The sequence below is a fragment of the Melitaea cinxia genome, chromosome 14, assembly GCF_905220565.1.
Source record: "Melitaea cinxia chromosome 14, ilMelCinx1.1, whole genome shotgun sequence".
Taxonomy (NCBI): domain Eukaryota; kingdom Metazoa; phylum Arthropoda; class Insecta; order Lepidoptera; family Nymphalidae; genus Melitaea; species Melitaea cinxia.
The window spans coordinates 3773180-3782502 of record NC_059407.1 but is presented as its reverse complement, the minus strand read 5'-3'; positions in this window follow the sequence as shown (position 1 = coordinate 3782502).

Here is a 9323-nt window from a genome sequence, read left to right as displayed (position 1 = left end):
ACGATCATCCATTTTTGATTTTACTTACAAGCAATCTTTGATGTAATTACTACGAAGTTTGCGCAAACTTTTATCGTTAGTAAACAAAATTAGAGGCGTAGTTTATTGAAATCAGCTGTTCAGAATGTGAAATCAGAGTACTATTTAAATAAAGAACCAAAATCTAAATTAGGTTGAAGTTAAAGAGCATTATTTATACTTTTAAAATCGACAATTAAATATCAATAAACAAACGAGCCTAATCGATAAATAATAATTATTCTGGAACATTCCACTAAGACAATGACAATCAGGCACGGCTTTTGCTGCCGCTGTAAACGAAGGGACGCGACGGTAGGAACTAATTTATTATGACCCAATCGAGTCTTCATTTGACAACAATTGGGCAGTCCTTTGTGAGGATAACCTAGAGAGGTATTCCGAGTTGGAATTTGTTTCATTATACAGCATCGGTGTGAACTCGGTGCCTGATGAATAAAGGCAACCTAACTTCGGGACGTGCGTGACATTTTGATATAGTGGATATTGCCTCCAATGAATTCAGGTTAAGCATACAGTTCGATGTTACCGTACATCTAAAGGATTTAACGGTTCAGAATATTTGTTAGTGGATTGATACGTATGATGGAGCATTTGTTACTTGAGAAGATAATATAAATGGTAAAGTTTTAGTTTATTTTATTGTATCTTTGGTTTTACACTGTACCTTTATCTATTGTCAACTGTCGCGTGTTAAAATGGAATTCAAAGCGATAAAGTACGAGAGAACAGTGAGATAGTTCGCACGTTCCGTCACTTTTCACTCCTATTTCAATATTTTTATAGAAAATAAAACGTACGCAGATTTTAAAGGTGGGAAGTACAGTTTGTTAGATTATGAACATGAGAATTCACTAACATTGTTGGCCACTAGATCTAGACTATTTGGCCATTACACAAGTATTTTAGTAATGTGTTTGTAATTTTATAATTATTGGACATTTCAGGTGTGTGACACAAAGGAGTCATAAAGTAACATAATTGTGTTTGCTCGCAAACGAAAAAAAAAACCGACTTCAATTACATCGACGAGTAATACAACGTAGATCGACGAAAAAATAGTCAAGTAACTACGCGTTATCAAAGATTACTCAAGAAGTAGTTATCAGATCTCGATAAAATTTATATGTGACCACATGATAAACATCAGCTTTCGATTAAATTAAAAATTATTAAAATCGGTACACCCAGTAAAAAGTTATTGCGGATTTTCAAGAAGTTCCCTCGATTTCTCTGGGATGCCATCATCAGATCCTGGTTTCCTTATCATGGTACTAAACTAGGGATATCTTCTTTCCAACAAAAAAAGAATTATCAAAATCGGTACACCCAGTAAAAAGTTATTGCGGATTTTCAAGTATTTCCCTCGATTTCTCTGGGATTCCATCATCAGATCCTGGTTTCCTTATCATGTTACTAAAGTTGGGATATCTCCTTTCCAACAAAAAAAGAATTATCAAAATCGGTACATCCAGTAGAAAGTTATGCGGTATAATACAACGTTGGTCGACGAAAAAAGCGTCAAGTAAAAACGCATTATTAGATATAACTCGAAAAGTAGTTGTTAGATCTCAAATAAATTTAAATGAGACTGACACACACCACCTGAATTGACACACACCACCTTTCGATTAAAAAAAATTTTGTCGAAATCGGGCTACCTGGTCAAAAGTTCTGATGTAACATACATTAAAAAAAAATACAGTCGAATTGAGAACCTCCTCCTTTTTGGAAGTCGGTTAAAAACGCAGGCATCCATGCTCACCGTCATTAGACTTATTAACTAGAGCTGCCAAATCTTGGGATGTACAAGAAAAATCTAGAATTTACTAGCAAACGAGATTTATGGTGTATTTTTTTTACATATGTAAGAAACATGTACTCCTAACATCGTAAATATAATAATACAAAGTTAAAACAAAGCATTTTTACGCAATGTTGATCTACAAATATACATAACAAACTATATTTATATAAAGCCTCAACACAAAGCTCAAATTTTATCGCATATTCTTTTCAGAATACAATTTTACCTAACAATAGACATAACAATGGTATTATTTTTTTATTGAAAATGTAAACTCCCATAGAAGTAATAACAAAGGCTGTTAGAAACCTCTTTGATGTTTAGTTGAATTCATTGGTAATGAAAGCATTTAAACTTAAATATTGCATTTCTTAGTCACTCGGTCAAAAAGTTTTAGCAAAGTTTTTTCTATTATGAAACTGTATATTAAATGCCTGTATATATAATACATATGGGATACATGCAAACATATTAAAACATTAGGTATATCTGAAACTCACACTTGGTTTGACTTTCATCCATTCTCCCGATGAGATTGGTGCTGATTTTTTTCAGAGTCAGAGTTCTACTCAAAAGATGCTTATTTTCACACAAAATGAGATGATTACGTAGTAAATTTTTTTTATGTTGTTTTCAATATCGATTGCCGTCATAAAAAAATAATAATCACATATGTTCAATTTACGAAGTTGTATCTATTAGTTTTATTATATACCTACATAACAACACATTTCTCTGTTCAATGAAAAAATTATAAACGTGACGGAACAAGTCACAAGAACAGTTACAGCGTCCATTTTCAGTAATCAAGCTTTATTCGAAGTTATTTTATTTTTTAGTGCTCTAAAACCACTACTGTGTGGTAATTATTGATAAATATAGTGGTCGAAATGTATTTTTATCGCCAATAAAAATTGATTATTTTAATGGAATTTTTATACCTACTTTATAAATTTATTACTTTATATTTTTTTTTTATTACTATGAGCCATAACGAAGTCAAAAACATTTGTACAGAACATAGTCAGCCACACACAATATGGATATATTGTGTGTGGTATCTTGTATCTGTGATATCCAATATCTTCGGAACCTTGCTTAAAGGGACTCCTTTTAATAATATTTTTTAGTTATTATATTATGTGTATATATATATACTTAAGGTTTTTTAGTTTAATGTAATTTATCTAATTATTATTATTATAAGTTGCTAATAAATTACAGATTATACATTATATTAGACCACAGTGGTATAAATGTCAAGTGTATGTGTACGCTATAAAAGTTTTATTATTTTTTTTTTGTATCAACATTGTTTTTTATTATTTTTTTACAATATATGGATATTTAAATATTATTCAAAAATATTTTTTTAACGAATCATAGTGATTTTTTTTATTTTTATTATGTGATATATCCACAGGCTTATTATGCCCGTGCTTTTGTTATTCCATATATTATTATTATTTTTTTTTAACATGCATCGGTACTTCACCGCAACTTTAGAATTTCCTTCTAATCATAGTGATTTGAACATCCCAATTTCATACTAAAGGAACAATACTACAGAAAACACAAAATACAATACACTCACTAACTAAAGAAAACAGATAGCGTTTTATTTCGATTATTTGTCATCAATTAATCGTCTAAACGCAAATGTTTATTACTAAAACAATACAGACAATGTTTTTATTTAGAAGATAACGTTTCGAAAAAAGAAAAAGTAAAAAAAAAAGCGCTCATTTTTAAATATCAAAACCATTTCTCCTGAGTCCAAACTCTAAAAAAAATACGTCACGCTGCACGCAGTACGCAATAAATATGATTCGCGTATAAGTAATGCCAAGTTTTAATTAAAAATAAAGTGTTTAAATCCTAAACCACTTTCAAAGATATTTTTACTCAGAGTTTCAACATTATAGCGCCGTTTTTAGCTTGCTTTCGTTACCTTTGTATACAATAAATATAATATTTTTTTAATAACTACATTAAATTGTCACCTTTTTCATTCTTTAAAAAAAATGAGTTCCAGTGGCAAACTCATTTTTTAGTATGTTGTTCAAAAATGAATGTTTGTCTGTATGTCCTTTATAGAATCGTAAGCTATGCATCTGATCATGTCATGATCTTCAGCAAAATATTGTGCATGTTTCCGAGTTGGTACAACCAAAAAAAAATTAACAAAAAAAGCGTAGCAACGCGCGCAGGGTACAGCTAGTATACCTACTATAAAGTACATAGTTCACATGGACTATGTAGAAGATATAACTGAAATTATTATTGGCTAGGTTAATACATATATATTAGAGGTCACACGAACAAACTCACAAGCTGAATTATTCTATAGTACTCGTATTAACACATAAACAAAAAAATAAACAAAAACCGAAACGTCTAGTCTTCAGTTAATGCACAATAAAATTTATCTCAAGCGAAGAGCAGACGCCGCGTTGGCGCAACGGTTACAGCCATGGATTGTACCTGTTGCGCTGGCGGTTGCGGGTTCGATCCCCGCACATGACAAATATTTTTATTGGCCATACAGGTGTTAGCCGTGGTCTGGGTGTTTGTGCAGTCTTTGTGGGTCTCCCCACCGTGCCTCGGAGAGCACGTTAAGCTGTCGGTCCCAGTTGTTATCACGTACACCTGATAGCGATCGTTACTCATAGTACGGAATATATCCGCCAACCCGCATTGGAGCAGCATGGTGGATTAAGCTCTGATCCTTCTCCTACATGGGGAAAGAGGCCTATGTCCAGTAGTGGGATATTACAGGCTGACGCAGGAAGAGCAGTTAAAGTAAGCGTCAAATAAAAAAATATAATATCAACGTGAAACAACGCCTAGAAAACATATAATACCCATTGTAATACTCAAGCAAACAAAGGAATTTCATTTGTGTATTCAAAACCGCACATTTGCCGTCTGAGCTTTTCTATTGAAAATCCTGAGATACGTAAGTATAGATAGATCTATAAATCTTCCTTTGAAATAGCATCCACTATGTTTTTTATTATCTCATAGGACGAAACAGTGACCAAGGTCATTATGAGTTCAATGTCGATTTATTTATAGTCTATCAAAAAAGGTTTAGAAAAAAAATACACTTTTAAAAAAAATTGTTGTATACACATTTGTTGTATAAACATTGTATACACTATAATAACTTTAAGAATTGATAAAATAAATGAACAACAATCAGAATCGATATAAAAATTTAAAAGCAATAAAATTTAACGATTATAACAGTAGTATTTGGCAGAACCTATTGGAACGTATTCAAAATACCACAATTATTTAACTTATCCGAAAATAAACTACTTTAATAAAAAACATTTAAAATAAAACGCATTTCAATGAAATTTTTGTGTAAAACAAAATATAATTTTACAAGTGTATGTGAAAAATGATTTTACAAGTATTGAATAAAGATGGTGGCTATTTTTCTTTACGTAATTAACCTTAGAACCAACTTTTTAGTTAATTAGTACAGACTTAAAAATGTTAATAGCCTGTTTTAGTCATCAAAAGTATCGGTTTATTTTCATTCTCGCAAGCATTTTAAGACTGACCGGGTAGTGAGTGGAGTAGTATACATTATGATTTACAAAAACTTTTATACATTTTGTTTCATTGCCATATTTGTATACTTAGAGAAGAAAGTATTACTTCCATTTGATTATGCAATCATCGTTTTTCAATTAAATTGCGCAAACAGACTTCAGTGTCGTGAGAACCGGATATAAAAAAGACGGATAGACACTCAAGGGTAAGCGGTCACCACTATCACGGATGTTGACAGTTTTAAGATAATTAATGCAACGCACGTTTTATAATTTATATCCTTCATAAAGTTGGCGCTTTATACACAGATGGTAAAACGAAGCGCATTAAAAAGTGATTCTCATTTAAACTTAACACCCTGTAAGCCGGGTTGAACGCACGTTAAACCTATTTTTGCGGGTTGCAGTAAGAAAGAAAATGGCGAACACCGTTTATGAGTAAGCGGAAGCCGGTACTAATAAGCAGGCTCGGAGGTGGAAAACATTAGACAAGATATGGACGAAGTAGATTACCAGGTTTACTGTGCAAGCCTTTTAGCTGCAAATAAGAACCATATTAAAGACATGGTAACTATGTTTTCAGATGATTTAAAATAACTATAATATTGCACCATTGTATAAATTAAGTTTAGCAATTAGAGAACTAGCACAGTATTTTATGATGTGGTGATATAAAATTACATAATTTATGCTGAAACGGGATTAACAATATCTACCTTATCCGTAACAATTTAGATTTCTAAGATTCGGCGCATGGTACTTTTATCGACCGCTGCAATATACTGTGCAGCGAACGCCTCTAAATGGCGCTCATTTTGTACACTAATACAGCAATGTCGACCATTAAACCGTTTTATTATTCTTTAGTTATAATTTTAAAAAATGGTAATGGTCGAAAGAAATTTTCTAATACGAAATATATAAGGAAAATAGCTCTGTGAAATAAATAATTAAATTACAAATAGAAGAAGAAAGTAAATCGAATACAAAAAAAAATCTTACGTCCGCCCTAACCGAGTGTTGAGTGCACGACCTGGGACGAATTAACGTTATGTGTGCAGCCGACAATTGAGTAAAAATTAACTGTGCGAATAACTACCTCAGAGCTCTACACAGCAAAGAGAAGGAAGGAAGAGGTCGCACGATGTGACACAAGCTGCAAGCGCTTGCAACGTAGAAAGCAAATAACGAGCCCCACGCGACATTGGCTAACTTTAGAGTTATCGTGTGCGATGTTTATGAACATCTTACGTTTGGAATCGAAATGTTCTTTCACTGTCGTAATGCAATTCTGGAAACAACTTTTATAAAATGTCTTTGACACTTTTCTCACAAAATCTGACTGCTATTGTGCAAAATTAAAAACAACTTTATTCAAATAGGCTTCAAAGGACTTTCGAATCATTTCTCTCTCTCTCTCTCATCTTTCATTTTACAAATTAAAATTTTAAAATTATTATTATTTTTAAAAATTGAAGCTACCACCTATTCGAAATGTAAATTCTACAGAGAAGAAAGAGAAAAACGGCAATAAACTCCGCAGTTACTCTTTTGAAAATAATATATAAACTGTGTTTTAGTACAAAATTAGTAATATCATGCTTGAAATATAACGTCACTAAACCCAAACATCTTTATCAACTATGTAATCCTATACCGAATAACGTACAGTACGATAACCAAGCAATCAACTTTATTATAAATAGCCATCATTCTGCAGGCAAAAAATTGATAACTTATTGAAACAAGCCTTAAAGTCAAAATATACCTGAACAATGTGAGAGAATAAAGTCAGATAAAGACTATACGAATTCAGAGCCGTAAATGTCGCGAATTGACCCAGAGGAGGATACTATGTACCTATAATATCAATTTAAAATATTGGCAAAGGGAAAGTTTGACTTGCATCTAAGTGTGATTATTTCTGAATCGATATGTAACAATACAGGAGTGAAAATCAAATCGTGATGTACTCTTCGTATTGTTGTTTATTTTTCTTTAATTTAAGTAAATAAGATTTTCAAATAACGAAGTGGATCGTATGACTCTCAGACTTTCGAGTACAACGGAATAACAGGGAAAAGAAGTCTTGTAATCTCAAGCGACGTTTGAAGAGGCTTGTTAATATATAAATGCCGAAGCTTCGAAATCGATAATTCATTTCAAATAACACCAATATAACGACAGATGAATTTTATGATTCAAAAGAAAAACAAAACTACTTATCTAAAGAGTTAATTTGCTTTTCAATTAGTTTTAGAAGTATTAAAACTATTATTTTCAATACCTCAGAATTTTCTACTTTCCTCGAATCAGATTCTGATAATAGCTCAGCTTCTAATAATAGCAAGTGAAAGAATAATAATAATAATGAAAGTGTAAAAAATAGTTCAAAAAAACTTAGCATTTTTTGGCTTTAAAGACAAAATGATGTCCAAAACATTATCTAAATTAAGCCATTATCCTAAAATACCCGTTCTAAGCGTGGTCCAACCAATACATTACAGTCATGTCTCCGCTATAGATCGAAGCACAGGTGTTCGATAGCTGCTGCATTTAACCTGACCCGTTTTACACCAGTTGAGAACATGCGGAAATTTACAACAAAGTACAAAATACAGTCAACAGGACAAATTAAAATATCTAAAACGACTTACAAATTTTTAATAAATAGAAATATTTTACGGAGGAAGTAATATCTTGATTGAACAAAATAAATCTTTTTCATTGCAAAAATTGTATCAAAATTTTACCACCATTCCAATATATTTTTATTAATAACAATTCGATCTAATAATAATTTTCGTCTACCATCCAATAATCCCGCAGTCACGCAAATAAAGGACAGAAAGGGAAACAATTATAAGGGGACAAAGCGGTATTATTTAGTCAATAAACCGAAATGGAGCATCAGAGATCTTATCAGGTAGGATCTCCATAGAACGAGGTGTTTTATGGGGAGGCCAATCGGCTCTACATGGGTAGCAAATGGGTGGGGAAAGATAACATAATAAAGTCCACGAACAATTTTTAAAGAATAACCAACAAATTAGAGAGGGAGAACGTTTTTCTTTTCTTTCAATTACCATCGCTATATTTTACACTCTTATTTTTTTTCATTCTCGACTAATTTTATATATTAATTCATTCTCGAATAATTTTATATAAAGAAAAGTTATATTAATAAATTGTGCAAGAAATTTTAAATTCTGTACGTTTTAGTTTCATCGCCAAATAGAATAGTAAATACTAGACATTAATCGACATTCGATTCCCATCTACCATCCCAAATTAATCTCGATAATGCTTGAAGCGCTTCGATAAGTGACACAAGTAGTCTCGCTAATACGAATAGTTCATGAACTAACGGAATAAACTCATCAGTTTAAATGGGAACGTAAGCTTATGGAGAAACTTTAAGACAGGGGCGACCACAAATCATTATAAGTTGCAATTACTGCGGCGAGGCAGTCATAAATAGCGCTCGGTTATTAGTTGCATAGTTGGAAAGAGTGCAGCGCGCAACAATTCAGCCCATTATTAAAGATTTGATTGGTGGCACTGAATCACTTACTCTCATCATTTTTATTGTAATTCTGCACTAACGTTCTGTTTTATAAAAAAGTTATTGCAACGTTGCATGTTGTTCTATTTCAACGTCATCATTTAATACTTTCTGCCGTAGGCGATCATGTTTTCGTAATGTTTATATACATTTGTTAACCTAAAATAATATTAACACGTACTCCCAAAAATTATCCAGCAAAAAGGAAATTAGCGCCATATGGCTATATGAAACGGGATAAATTCGCTTAATCTAATACAGAGAAACGTGCAAAGTAAACACGCCGCGAAATTAACAAATACCAGTGAAGCACGTTTGAGACACACTATTAAGGAACGCATTCCGA